The sequence below is a fragment of the Mustela lutreola genome, chromosome 13 (genome assembly GCF_030435805.1).
Source record: "Mustela lutreola isolate mMusLut2 chromosome 13, mMusLut2.pri, whole genome shotgun sequence".
NCBI lineage: Eukaryota > Metazoa > Chordata > Mammalia > Carnivora > Mustelidae > Mustela > Mustela lutreola.
Window position 1 is genome coordinate 18,762,042 of NC_081302.1, and position 15,538 is coordinate 18,777,579.

The 15,538-nt window shown below is 35.1% G+C and overlaps 1 long non-coding RNA gene across 1 annotated transcript; it reads right to left on the reverse strand.

Annotated features, from left to right (window-relative positions):
• Positions 1 to 1,304: 1,304 nt before the first annotated feature.
• LOC131814157 (uncharacterized) lies at positions 1,305 to 15,105 on the reverse strand. Its single transcript, XR_009347165.1, has 3 exons — positions 14,905 to 15,105; positions 12,039 to 12,076; positions 1,305 to 1,434 (listed from the first exon to the last, which is right to left on the reverse strand). It is a non-coding gene; the product is annotated as an uncharacterized LOC131814157 (long non-coding RNA).
• Between the last annotated feature and the right edge of the window lie 433 nt (positions 15,106 to 15,538).

Here is a 15,538-nt window from a genome sequence, read left to right on the forward strand (position 1 = left end):
AACAACTGCGCCTTGCAAAAGGAATTTTTTCATATTTTCACCTTTTAGCCACAGAACGTTAAGTATCACAACCCACTTTAAATTTATTTCTTTTGAATGTCACAGTAACTAGGACAATAGTTTTCAGATTCTTTTAATTTTACTTGTATAATCTGAATAAAACTGTACTCCATTAATGTCAGTTCAAATGTGCTAATATGATTAAAAGAAACATCTTAATTCAAAAAGTATTAGAAAATATCTTTGTTGATGTCTTCTGTAAATATTTTTTTGATATGGCTATAAGGTATATCCTGTAAGTAAACTATCTCCTAAATGAATGAGCTCAAGGCCAGATTGCTTGGGTGTTAATTACATCTCTGCCACTTTTTAGGTGATTAGCCTTAGACAAGCTACTTATTTTCAAAGTTCCAGAGTTTTCTCACTTATAAAGTAGAGGCTATTAAAGTTGTGTAACTATCTTACACAGCTGTCGTGAGGATCAAGTTGAAATCAGACATATAAGCCACTTAGAACAGTACCTGTTACAGAATTAATATGTCACTGTTAACTTTGAAAATCTCTTCTATATAATTCTCTCCCTAAAGTCATAGTGGTAGTTATTTCACACATTTCTGTCCCTGATATCTCTTGAAATTCTAGCCTACTATCTTACCATACTTTCTTCCAGATTGCTTCCTTTCTTATTTTTCCCCCCAAATAAAGCTCTGTTCCTTCTGACAGAAACTAATTTAGATTTTTGTAGGCAAAATTCACCCATTATCTCAGCCCAATAAAAGTCTGGAATCTAGTAAAAGTCTTGAGCAGGTAAGTAAAGTATCTTTCTAAGAAACACATGTGATTGTGTAACATGACTGAGGTTGGGATGGGAGAGACTGTTATTTCCTATATTTAATTTTCTGCTCATTTCAGTATGTTCCTATGGGAATTTTCTCCATTCTGTTCATAAAGTTACATATATATATATGTATATACCATGAAATCATTTAGTTTCTCATCCAACAACTGAAAATATATGCTGACAGTTATTTTTAACAATTAATGGAATGTAATTTAACAGGTCAAGTCTGGACTGGAGGCAGGGTGTTTTATAGATTTCTCATGGAGTCTGCCAAAGTACTTTTCTTTCTTCTTGAGTGTAGTGGAATAATACATTTAGAAATGACCGACAGGTACATTCTGAAGGTTCATGTTCCAAAAACTGTTTAATACTTTAAGAGCACGACAAAAGTAAGTGCGTACTGTACATTTTAGTAATATTTATGCTTAATAAACAATGATATGCTGGTAAATGTTTAATAGCTGTGCCTGGCACCAACCCCCCCCAACCCAAAAAAGCCATGACTTCATTTGCTGCATTAGCCAGTTTCCATGCTGTAAATACTTCCACCATGGCTGACTTCAAGGTACCAACATGAGATCGCTTGAGAAGAACTGGGAAGAGATATTCAGTAGGACACTGTTATAGGGTATTCCATAATAAATATGTAACAAATGAAAACAATCTTAAGAGCAGAGATAGTAGCACAATGCATTAAAGCAATTAGAAAGTAATGAGTTTGGAGTATTTGGTGCCTTTGTTTTTAATGTAATTTATTTAATCTTAAGTTTATATAATTAAATTTTTGATAATGGCCATGTTTAGTAAATGATTTCCAAAATTTCTGAAAATTTAAGAATGGACTCTGATGATCCTCTATGAGCTGGCTCTAGCATGTTACTTCTGTGTATCTGTTATTTGTTATTGCCCATTATGACACAGGTCAAAAATAGTGGTGCTTCAAGTCATGTGTTTTCCTTTCCTTCCTGTCTTCTTTCCTTCCTTTGGTTCTTGCAGATTTGCTGAATATGTCAAAGACATAAATAGACAGATATCAGTTTGGACAAATCATAAAGTTATTTATGGTACTGATATAAAGACAAATAAGGTTACATTTCATTAGGATTCTATAATATACACTATCTCATTATATATCATGACATATGTACCTATCTATCCATGTATCTAGATAGAGTAGAAGGTCTATTTTTTGTTTCTATGAAAACCATATAAGATGCTGTGAAAAAACATGGAAAAAAAGGGTCTCTAGGTATGGGGAAGAACTGGGAAAGACTGAGATAAGGAATATCAGATGACAGTTTCTATATTCTGATTATGTTGTTAGTATCTTTACATTCTTGGATCACTTTAAAGAAATAAAACTGGAAATTTTAGATAATGAATTTCTGGATGTGGAGAATAGTAATCTAGTAACTCATAATCAAAGTAAAGGAGTATATGTAAAGAAAGACAAATTTGTATGCATTTATGTGTAGAAAAGAACATTCAATGGGAAAAAGTCTCTTCAACAAATGGTATTGAGAAAACTGGACAGCAACATGCAAAAGAATGAAACTTGGAACATTCTCATACACAAAAATAAACTCAGAATGGATTAAAAACCTGAGACGTGAAACCATAAAAGACCTTGAAGAAAGCACAGGCAGTAATTTCTATGACATCAGACAAAGCAACTTTTTCCTAGACAGGTCTCCTGAGGCAAGGGAAACAAAAGCAAAAATAAACTATTTGGGGAAAAAAATAAAACTATTGGGACTATATCAAAATAGAAACCTTCTGCACAGTAAAGGAAATAATCAACAAAACTAAAAACAAAAACAAAAACAAAAACTGAATGGAAGAAAATATTTGCAAATGATATCTGGCAAAAGCTTCATATCCAGAATCTATAAGGAACTTACCAAACCCAACACCCCAAGACCCCCAAATAACCCAATTTAAAAACAGGCAGATGACATGACCAGACATTTGTCTAAAGAAAGAGACAATTTTCCAAAGACATGAAAAGATGTTCAATATCACTCATCATCAGGGAAATGCAAATCAAAACTACATTGAGATATTACCTCAGACCTCTCAGAATGGCTAAAATAAAAAATAAAAGAAACAAGTGTTGGCGAGGTTGTGGAAAAAAAGGAATCCTTGTGCACTATTGGTGGGAATGCAAACGGGTGTAGCCACTCTGGAAAACAGGAGGGAGTTTCCTCAAAAAGTTAAAAATAGAATTATCCTACGATTCAGATTATTTACCCAAAGGATAAAAAAATATTAATTCAAAGCGATACATGCACCCTGAAGTTTGTAGCAGCATTATTTACAATAACCAAATTATGGAAACAGCCCAGTGTCCACTGATTGCTGAACACATAAAGAAGAAGTGGTATATAGACACACCATATAATTTCACTCATATGTGTAATTCAAGAAACGTATCAGATAAGCAAAGGAAGACAAAAGAGAGAAGGGCAAACCAAGAAACAGGCTCTTAAATAGAGATAACAAACCTGGTTACTAGAGAGGAGGCGGTGGGGGGAATGGCCATTAAGGAGGGTATCTGTGATGAGGACCAGATGATGTATGGAAGTGTTGAATCACTATATTGTACACATGAGACTAAAATTACATTGTGTTAACTAACTGGACTTAAATAAAAACTTTTAAAAAAGTACATAAAAAGAAATTTATTAAAGTTACACATTAAAACTTAGTTTTGTTAGACTTATAAATCAATTTTTTATTTTATTAATGTGATACTAAAGGGATTTAACACTACTTTAAGGAGATCTTTAATATTTAATAGTTGGTACTATTTAAAGCTTAAAGATTAGTAAATATTTTAAATTAAATTCTCATTTAATATATTCAAATATACTTTAAAAGTAATTTGATTTTCTGACTGAACAACTTTCTAGTACTCAAGTAATAATTTTACTTATTAAACTTACTGAAATGGCTATTTGTAAGTTCTACTCAAGTCCAATATTTTTCATTAGCATTTCACTTAATACTTTTCAACTTTAAATCACAAATTGAAATCAATTATGCAGTGACACATATTAAATTGAAATCACAAGGCTGTTCTAATAGGACAAATTTCTGTGAACGTGACACATCATAGAAACTAAATGCCCAGATATCCTAATACAAAAATATTAACACCATATGTTTGATTCTCTTAGGCTTTTCTGTACTTATACTTTTCCTAGGTTTAATGCATCTTATTCATTAAATAAACAACAGTATTATCCCAAGCAATTTGGAGGATATCTTTTCAGTTGATTATGATTGCAAAACGACCAGGGACATTTGACAGAATATTCTCTGGGCTCCTTTTCATGATGCTGTTGAGATTTCCCGAGTCCTATTCAGAGGGATAGACTCAGAAGTCTATTTTCCAGGTTTAATCATGGAAATCTGAAATTTCCACTGATGATGCAATAATATTTTATTAGTCTCTACATTTCTTTGACTTTTAATATATAAATGGCCTCCTTTGCAAATTATAAAGATCTTCAAATTTGGGTGACTACTGCATTTATTTCATAATCTTTTTATCTCTTTGGGGCCATATAACTTTTGCATATATAATTATATCTGATTGAATTTTGAATATTTCCCATGGTTTTATCTATTTGGCCAAATCTTCAAAGATCTTTATACTGTCAAAAAATCACTCGAGGCTTCCCATTTGTTTAAACAAGATCAGAGTGGTGGTTCTACGACTTCACTGCCAGAAGAATGGAGTTCATGCATGCTGAATGAAATTAATCAGTGCAATTTGTTCAATCTTTTTTCTGATTATGTAAGTAAGTAAACAAAGTGTCTTCTCTATAAATAGTACTATGCCTATGAAGTGAGAATATGAAGAGCCCTTGTAAGTTTCTTAACTTCTGTTAAGTATAAATACTACCAGATTGGGAAGTAACTTCTCTTAAACTCTCAGCTCCCTGGATCCCTTTAGGAAAACTAGTATCATTGATTTATCCTAATAGTGTATGGAACAGAAGCACGATGGGTACACAGATCAGAGGTCTTAGAGCAGCAGGCTGTAGTAAAAGCACACTATGACAACAAGATGGGCTATGGACCAGGGGCAGGAGGGGATATGAGAAGTGATGGGAGGAGGTACAAGTCAGGGAACAGTACAGAATGTAGCATTATTTCAACACCACATCCCTATCTTTCAGTACTCTGATGGAAATGGATTTGAAAATAATATTTTTTGCTTTTGAGTACTTGTACCCTGCATATTACCAGAAAATTCTTTACACAAATGATAAATCTTTTCAAAAAATCGTTTCAAAAACTCTACCAAATTCAGTCCATTATTTCTTTTATTTTTTATCTTTGCTTTATCTAGATCTCAAGCAGTTATACTTTTGTCTGTGGCTATCCTCGCCAGATAGGCAAGTTGCCCTATATATTGTTCAACCTCTTGAAAATATTTTCCATTAAAATGGTGCTATTCTCTTGGGGACAGTTATATACCTCAGTTCACACTTATACACAAAAATTAAAGTAGAAAATTGAACATTTTAATTCATATGCTTTTGACCTTTGCTTTCAGTAAATCAATGTTTGGGTCTGAATTATCACGGTTCCAATTATGCTTTGGTAAATGGTTTTGTTGGAACGGGCTTCCAGAATTCTCAAGTCAGGAACAATTGGCTTTGAGGGATATGCAACTTTTTTAGACAAGTATCTTCACTTTAGAGTTGCTTTTCTGACATTTAACATTTGTGTTAACAACATCCACTCATCTGATGGATAGGGCATAGCTGCAGGTATTAGCTTATGAAACAGGACATTGATGTAGACTAGAATATATGCTTCCTGTACAAAGAAAATAAAATGCTAAGTGAACATGAGTCCATTACTCTTTTTAGAAAACTAGAAAATTCATGCCACACAAAGATCTCATTGATGGACCTGAAAGAGATGTAGCTCTTAAGACAAAGGCACAGACAAAAGATAAATGGGTGAAGTTGTGTGTGCATGCATGCAAATTATGTTTTATGTTGAAAGTAACTAAAAGTCAGGTGAAACTCCTACATTATAATTAGATAATATTTTGAAAATCAAATCAGTTTCCATTAACTGGCAAACAAATTATTGCCTGGGTAATTTCTCCCTTTCTTCCTTTCCTGACACATTTTCCTCAGCCAGTATCGGTCTAAACTGCTACTGTCTGTTTATTTAACAGTTCAATCAGTGGTTGTACTAATACTTATTCATTACAAAGGCCACTGTTTTCAGGGAGCTCTCCTGATCTATATATTCAATGTTTTACATGAGCTTCCTAAGGATCACACAATTATTTGAGAAAATTTGATAACTGGAAAAAATCTGCATTGTCAAAGTGAAGAATTGAGCACAACATAAAAATAATTATAACAATTAGGGATAGGAAAGGAAAGAGAGTAGAACACTTTTTACCCTTATTCAGATTCCAGGAAAGAGAAACAGTCCTTTATAGAATCATTTGGAAAATTACTTTTGTGCTTTAGTTTATTCAGATGGTATAAACTTTGGCCTCATTGCTGGTTCATATTATGTACATATAAATTATGATCAAAATGATCAAACCCAATAGATACATATTTTTGTAAAATGACGTTTTTTTGATAGAAAGTCTTGTATTCTAGTTTTCATCTTTTTTTTTTTTTTTGAAGATTTTATTTATTTATTTGACAGAGAGAGATCATAAGCAGGCAGAGAGAGAGGAGGAAGCAGGCTCCCTGCTGAGCACAGAGCCCAATGTGGGGTTTGATCCTAGGACCCTGAGATCATGACCTGAGCTGAAGGCAGAGGCTTTAACCCACTGAGCCACCCAGGTGCCCCAGTTTTCATCTTTTTAAAAAATTCATCTTTCCTTTTTGGTTATCACTGAATCCAGTTGTCTGCTGTAGTTTGAATTCATGTGATGAAAGCTTAACTGTGTGGTTTTACTCAAATGTTAAATTCATAATGGAGCTGGGTTTGTTGTGTGGTCTCTGAATCACTTCCCACAACTTGAGGAAGTGTCAGAATTATGGCTTCTATTAACATTTCTTGGTGAGGGATTTGTGCGCCAATCAGATTTGCTCCAGCCTCAATCAGTAGAAGTATTTTTGGTTGTTCTTGACTCTAAAACCAAAAAGACACATTGGTCTCACCTTGCTGAATCAGTTCAAACCTCCCATGATTTTAATGTGTCCAGTTTGATGGCCCTGTGCAGTTGATGTGATTATTACTAAAGTGGTCATGAGCTTGGAAAACAAAATAGACCCACCAAAAGATACTTCATTAGGATGAAGTTCATATCCTCAACTTCCAAAGCAAATTTTTTCTGTTTCCCAAGAAGCACAAGATAATGTATTTACAACAACTCATTTACTGCAGTAGGATGCTTTCTAGTAGATTCAACCCTGAAGACAGGTCAGTGACATCGATAATAAATGCATTAGAGCAAACCATAAATACCCTTTTGTGTTAAAAACTAGAACCTTATTTGAATATTATATAAGAGGAGTCTAAAATCTCATGAAAAGTGTGTACAACAGCTAAATAAACCTGACACAACAGGAGTAAGGAATAACGTTATTCCTTAAAAAAAAAAAAAAAAAAAAAAAGAATTGTCCACCTGACTTGTTTTACTTAAAAAAAAAAAAAAAAAACTCTCCTTTTGTATCCTTTGAAGTAGAGAGATACAGCTCAACAAGCCTACTTACCACAATTATAGTGGGTTTTTATTGTTGTTGTTTTTGTTTTAGCCTATTTTCCCCCAGTGAGAGCTATTTCAGTAGGTTTTACTGTTCAATCAGTTCAATGCATAGCTCTTCCTTTACTGAGAAAGAAACATTTTGATTGAAGACCTCTTTCAACGTTGAAAGGGTCAGTTAAATTTTACCCCAGCCAATGGCTTTATTGTCTGTGTTGCCTTGAACTGTGTTTCAAATAATAGGGCCTCTGCTCTACTTTTAAATCTAGTACTTTCCAGTGTGTGTTTCTTCTGTTTCTTCTAAGAGGAAGGGTGCTGAAGGCAATTTTAAGTAATCTCAGATCTTCTATTGGAGTAAGAAAAATAAATGCATAAATACAAAACAAACCTGAGGCATATCATTTTTATTTTTAACCTTACGAGACACATACTTTTCACTTCTCGAAGAAAAAAAGTAATCAATTTTTAGGAAAAAGCTTGATACCTCATTTGTAGTTCTATACAGAATTCAGTTGAGTCAGAGTACCATGCTTTATAATCAATGAAGGGGATATCTAAGATATGCATTTTAGCTAAATCTGAGTTCTCTGCTTCCAAAGTATGTTTCATTGACTATATTAATGCTACCAACAGCAGCATAAAGATTCTTCTCCCTTGACCCCAGTTAATTTCTCCTGAATGCAATAATCTGAAATTCCACAATTACAGGCTTTAATCACACCTTTAATGTTTTCAATGTCACTGTAACTTTCCAAATTTTTGTTGAAAAAAAATTCCTCAGGGAAAGGTAATATTTATCAGTTATTTTCATTTACGTCAGAATTAAATTTGGATCCATTTCTGAGACTGATGCTGATCGACAGAGGAAGGCCTTGCCTACTGGGGAGTGGGCAAGATACAGTATGTGACTCAGCATGCAATAGACCAAAATTCCATTAGTAATGTTAACCAACTGCAGCCAGGAAACTCAAGGCTTATATAAGATTGAATGTTTACAGAGAGGAAAGATTTCCTCTAGCCCAGGTTGCAGACTAGGCTTTGGAATTAGAGTCAGATAGCCTGATGTTTCTTAGTCAAAACTATGTTGGCAGCACTAAGATAGGAACTTCAAATGATTAATACCTGGTATTTTTTCCAGCCACATACATCCCCTAGTCCGTTAGCAACAAATCTCCTATATCCACTGGAAAACCCAACGATGACTATGCCCTGTTTCATGGAGCTGATCCTAGCTGGAAAGGTTTAAGGAGGTCTGCCTAGGATAGAAACACAACAACTCCGTGGTATATATATATATGTGTGTGTGTGTGTGTGTGTGTATGTATATGTATATATATATAGATGCCTATATGTGTGTGTGTGTACACACTCTGTGGTATATATATATGTGTGTGTGTGTGTATGTATATGTGTATATATATAGATGCCTATATGTGTGTGTGTGTGTGTGTGTGTGTACACACTCTGTGGTATGTGTGTGTGTGTGTGTGTGTGTGTGTGTAATGGAATATTATGCAGCCATCAAAAAATGAGATCTTGCCTTTTCCAACAATGTGGTTGGAACTAGATGGTATTATGCTAAGCGAAATAAGTCAATTAGAGAACGATAATTATCATATTATCTCACTGATATATGTGGAACTTGAGAAACAAGGCAGAGGATCATGGGGGAAAAAGAGAAAAAAATGAAATGGCATGAAACCAGAGAGGGAGATACACCATAAGAGACTCTTAATCTCAGGAAACACACTGAGGTTTTCTGGAGTGGAAGGGAGTGGGAGGGATGGGTGGCGGGTGATGGACACTGGGGAGGGTATGTGCTATGGTGAGCACTGTGATGAATCACAGACTGGTACCCCTGAAACAAATAACATTAATTAAAACAAAAAACAAAAACCACAGAAATGGAAAAAAAAAAAAAAAGAAACACAACAACTTGTAGCAACAGTCATAACATTTCTGATTGCTGTTGGTACTTGGATCTTTTTTGTATTTTTGTCTCTTTTCTGTCCAGATTATTTCATATATTGCCATTCCTTTAAATACTTTATTGTGCTCATGATTTCCAAGTTAATATCTCAGCTAAGATACCCTCCTCTGATCTCCAAATTTACATGGACAAACGTGTCCATTTGGTACTCTAATAGGTATCTCCACATGAACATAAGTAGAAGTGGACTACCCAAACTTGGTTTTCCCTCCCTTTTTGTTTGGTTCCCCATCTAAGTAAATACATGAACTTTCACCAGCTTCTCAAGCCTGGAACCTAAAAGTCAGCTGTGGTTCATTAATTTTGACCACTCCCATCTCTGCCATCCAACTCTTCATCAGATGCTAGTCAATGGACTAAGCTCTACTTTTCATGGTTTCACTGTGATTGCCGCAGTTGAGGATGCCATAATCTCACATTAGAGATGCCTCGATAGCCTTCCAACTGGCTTTCTCACTTCCACTCTGGTTTCCCTTAAAATCTAATGTTCGCATGGTGAGAAATAACAAGTGTTGGCAAGGATGTGGTGAAAAGGAATCCTCTTGCACTGCTAGTGGAATGTAAATTGGTATAGCCACTGTGGGAAACAGTATGGTGGTTCCTCAAAAAAATTCGGGACGCCTGGGTGGCTCAGTTGGTTAGGCAGCTGCCTTCGGTTCAGGTCATGATCCCAGCGTCCTGGGATCGAGTCCCACATCAGGGTCCTTGCTCAGCAGGGAGCCTGCTTCTCCCTCTGCCTCTGCCTGCCATTCTGTCTGCCTGTGCCTGCTCTCTCCCTCTCTCTCTCTCTGATAAATAAATAAAATCTTAAAAAAAAATTACTTAAAAAAAATAGAAATACCATATGATCTGTAATTCCACTACTGGGTATTTAGCCAAAGGAAAAAAGTACACTAATTTGAAAAGATAAATGCACTCCTATGTTCACTGCAGCATTATTTGCCGAGATATGGAAGCAACCTGTCTACTGACAGACTAATGGATAAGGAAGATGTGGTATGTATATGTATACTTACACACACACAACGAACATTACGCAGCCACAAAAAAAAAAAAAAAAGGATGAGATCTTACCCTTTGCAACAACATGGATGGACCTAGAAGGTATAATGCTGTGAAATAAGGCATACAAAGAAAGAAAAATACTATATGATTTCACTTATATGTAGAATCCAGAAAACAAAACAAATGAATAAACAAACAAAGAACAGAAACAGATCCATAAATACAGAGAAAAAACTGATGATTGCCAAAGGGGAGGGAGGTTGGGGGGGTGGGCAAAATGGGTGAAAGGAAATTTTTTTGTTTTTTTGTTTTTAACCTTAACTCTACCCCCAATGTGGAGCTTGAACCATGACCCTGAGATCAAGAGTCGCATACTCCACCAACTGAGTCAGCCAGGTGCCCCCCAGGTTTCTAGTTATGGAATGAATAAGAGAGATAAAAGGTACAGCATAGGGAATACAGCCGATTGTATTGTAATAGTGTATGTTGACAGACGACAGCCACATTTGTGGTGAACACAGCATAACGTACAAACTTGTCCAATCTCGATGTTGTACACCTGAAACTAATGTAATGTTTTGTGTGAACTATACTTTGAAAAAAGTATGTTCTTCATATGGCAACCAGAGAGGTGTTTTTATTTGTTTTGTTTCCCTCTTAAAGTTAAATGATCTCTGCTGTACATGAAATCAGTGTTAACACTCTCCCACTGCACCTAAAATCAGATCTTCACCTTCGTTTCTAAGATTTTGCATTATCTTGCTTCTGCCTCTTTCTCCAACTTCATCTTCTGCCAAATCTCTCTTACTTACTACTCTAGCCTGTTTCCAGTTCCTTGGACATTCCTTAGACATTCCAAGTTTTCTCTCACCTCAGGAACTTGGGACATGCTTACTCTGTGTGGAATATATATCTTCCCATTTTTAAAATGGCTACTCTTTCTTTTTCTCACCTTTAGTTCTCAGAATAAATATCATCTACTCAGAGAGGTCCTGGATGACCACCCCACTCCTTGTCCATCCATTATCTGCCCAAGCATCAAGCTTGTTTCCTTCACCTTTCCACTAGTCAATTTTTCCCCTTTGGTTTCTGTACATTATCTTCATTTTGTTCTCCAGTTCTGAATCCATGGGTGTTCATCTGATCAATTCACTTAAACTGGTTTGTGAACAAAGCCTACTCTTATGCCATTGGCATATCTTTGGAAATAGGTATGAGGCAGAGAGAAAGGGAGGAAAGCTTAGGAAAACAAACAACAAATACATTTGAATAAAGTAAGGGACACGAGTGCATATAATGAATTACAGGGATTTCAAAATGCCTCAGGATGTTTCTTGTTGCTCATGTATTATATAATCTAAAGCCTGAATTTTCTGACTTCTAGGACCCAACTGCATGTTTGTTTGTTTGTTTTTATGCTCTGAAATTTGTCATGATACTAGAACTGAATAAAACAGCCTTTTCGGTTCCATGCATACATTTTTATATATTTATAAACTTACTCAGATATTTCAGCTCATTTGTTCAACTGGCAGTAACTCTGCTGAAAAAAAAAAAAAAACAAAAGATCTGGAGTAGCTTGTGTTATAATTATAATAATGAAGAAGTCAACTGATGATAGCATACTATTAAATATGCCACAGCCAGATTTACCATCTCAAAATGCTGGTATCACCCAGAAGGTAACCTTTGACCCTCATCCATAACAGCAGCAACAACATAATTTTTCATTAAAGCATTCCATCCACCTTTTTATAAGTGAAATTTCATTAAGGCTCTAGAATCCACCAGTGACGTAACTGCTCGCTTGGAAAGTTGCTCTCTCGGATGTACAGAGAAGTTTAACTGAACTTTTAGAAATGTTTAGAAAAAGTTAAATCAAAACCATTTAGAATAGTTAATATAATGCTTTCTCTTTTCCCTTCTTTATAAGGAGAGTAGTTCAGTAATATAAAAATTCATCATCACTTTACACTGGTCTCTTTGCTTATTCAAATGTGAAACTGCAAAGGAATCAGCCAGAAAGTGTTCACGTCTAGCAAACCTTGGATCCAAATACAATGAGCCAGTGGTACTAAAAACTCATGGAAGCTTAACTGCATAGCAACCTCACGCCAGCAAAAACCAAAAATACGAAAACAAAAACAAGGCAGAAAAAGCCCAAAGAATAAAATTCTAAGCATTTGAACTCTGCAGTATCAAATTCATTTTAATAGTAAAGGATGAATGCTTTATTTTAATCTATTCAAGTAGAAACCAACTTTTTCAACCACTAACAAGCAATTAATGGCTAGTGTTTTGTGTCTGGTCAATTAAATATTGGTAAGGTGAGTAAAGTTTATTTAGCCAGCTATCAAATGCATATAAAACACACAGAAGAGTTTCCAAGGTTGCAAGCTGCCGAAGAATGGTGTTTTTGAGATCAATTCTTTTTTTTTTTTTTTAGATCAATTCTTAAAGTAATTTATCAGCTTAAATATATTGATATTTTAATTTTCAATTCACATGCTTGGTAGAACTAGCGCTCACTTGCCGAAGTGTATGGAATTCATAAGAGATGGTACTGACTTAGAGAGGCATGAAGAAGAAATTTTATACTTTATCAAAACAAAATGTTATGAACAAAACCTCACTGAATAAACCCAGTTTCTTGCCACTAAGGAATGTACACTCTTTTCAGGAAGTTGTGAATGAGTGACTCAAATCTACCCTTTTTTAAAAAGGGAACACCGCAGACTGCCATCAATACAGTCACCTCTATTTTGATGCATTTTTTTCTTTCTGCTCTATGTTCTTCCACATTGTACAGAGGACATTTCAGGTGGTATTGCAGCAAACGAATTCATTTGAGAATAATCACAAAGAAATTTCTCCTTTCTTTCATTTTTTCCCCAAATGTCAGCATGAGTCCTAGACTGAACCAAATATAGTCTAGTCCTTATTCAGGAGAAACACTCATCAAATTTTACAGAATTACTTGAAATAGAGCTCATCACTCTACACTGAATACAATAGCATTTTGATAAAACTAAACTACCGGAACAAAAGGGTGTTTGGAACTAGTGAACATCAAAGAGAACAAATTACTTTCAAAATCTGACCGTTTTGAATTGTTGGTATAACATACTGCGATTGTATTATTGTTGCCTAAAAATGTTATGGAGGTATTTCATTCATTTAATGACAAAAATTGAGAAATTTCATAAATAATAAAGCCAGTTTGCTGAGATTTTTAAAGGCATAAAGTTATGATAATTACCTGAGTTACAGTATTTTCTTATGTAAAATAGGTGTCAATGTCATTATTACTTCACTCTCCAGGATACTTTAGGAGTTCGTAGTAACATAATTTAGTGTAGAGTGCACAGCAAAACAAGTATTCCGTTACTACACAACTAATCTTCGTAACAGCTGCGCGTTTCCCATCCTCAGCTGCTCCACTTACAACAATCATCCGTTTAACAGCCTGACACCTGTCTTTTATTACATTTGCGAGCAATTGTTAATTTCCTTAAATTTTCCATCCCTTTTAGTGCCTTTGCCTTGCTTTATTTCTCTGATGCACATTAACATGGTCTATTATATTAATTCTCTCATTTAATCTTGAAAACCTCAAATTATTAGGAAGTTAATTGTGCAGGGATCAGAGGTTTTTCTCACTTACAGCATAACTCTGTTAAATGACACAGTTTGTTCCAGCTTCTTGCTGACACTGCAAGGGATTGTCTAGAATGAAGAGTTCAATTACTTTCACAGTGCTAATCATATATCATTATGTAGAGGCATGGATCCTTAATTCCCAAGCCAGGGCCCGAAGCAGCACAGCAGCTATAAAGGACACATTCCAAATTCCTCTGTCCACTGCAGCATGCAGGTAACAGCCAAAGAATAAAATAATTGTGTCTACTTGGCTATGCTTTTTATTAATCTGAATATTTGATGCCCACAATGAATCATGTCCCATTAATTTTTATTAACCCACACAAGATTTGGGTCACAATTGATTTGAAAGGCATTGTGCAAGGCCAAATACCTATTTACACTTTTTTTTTTTTTTTCCGAGAACTTTTCCTCCACAATTTAGGAACTGGAACTTTTCAAGGTGCAAATACAAGTTTGTAAATAACACTGAGCCAAGTCTTACAGGCAAGTAATTCTGCAGCTTTAACAAAGCCTGGTTCCTTCTCCCCATACAATCTTAGACACGTAGGTTAATGTGTAACCCACACCATTCTCTGGTTCAGTTTCCCCAAGGTCAACAAAGAAGTGGAATTGGAGAGAAGAGTATTTGTTTGTTTCATAGGCAGGAAAATGGCTCATGAAATCTCAGGGTGTAACCTCATTAAGATAAATGTAAAAATAACTCACCAATCACAGGTTATGGAAACAGGAAATCAATGCTTGTGTTTTATAACAAAGGCTTTCTTAACATGCCTGGCATTAGAAAAAGCTTCTGTTACCATTTTCTTTAGTCTCCTTTCCTCTCCTCTCTGTTGGCCTGGCCGGAAACTCTGGCTCCGTCTGCTCATGTTTCCTGCTTCCAGTGCATTCTATTACCTGCTCAGCTGTGGCCAGAAGAGGCTGATAAGTTTCCTCCCTTTACTCAGATGAGTAAGTTCCAAATCTGCAGAGAGTTATAATCAAGACTGCCCTTTGGAAGAGAAACACGAAGAAGCACAGTGCTTACTGCTCAACTTTTTTCTCACTAAAGCTGTTCAGGGTCTTACTACCTGTGTTGTACTTCCTGTTTTCAGGTTACATGTCAATGAAAGAGTACTAGAAATGTTCTATAGTTGCAAACACAACTATTTATTTACAGAAAATAACTCCAAAAAGAGTTTTCCAATGTAATCACTTCAATCAAGTAGCAAGGTTGGCAAACAGTAAATTTCAAATGGTTTCATTGTTTTTACTTGCTTAAATTTTCTCCAAAATTGAAAGGAAAAAAAAATTTTCCTTTTTGTTCTCTCTTCTTCCCTCCCTACCTCTCTCTCTTTTTTTT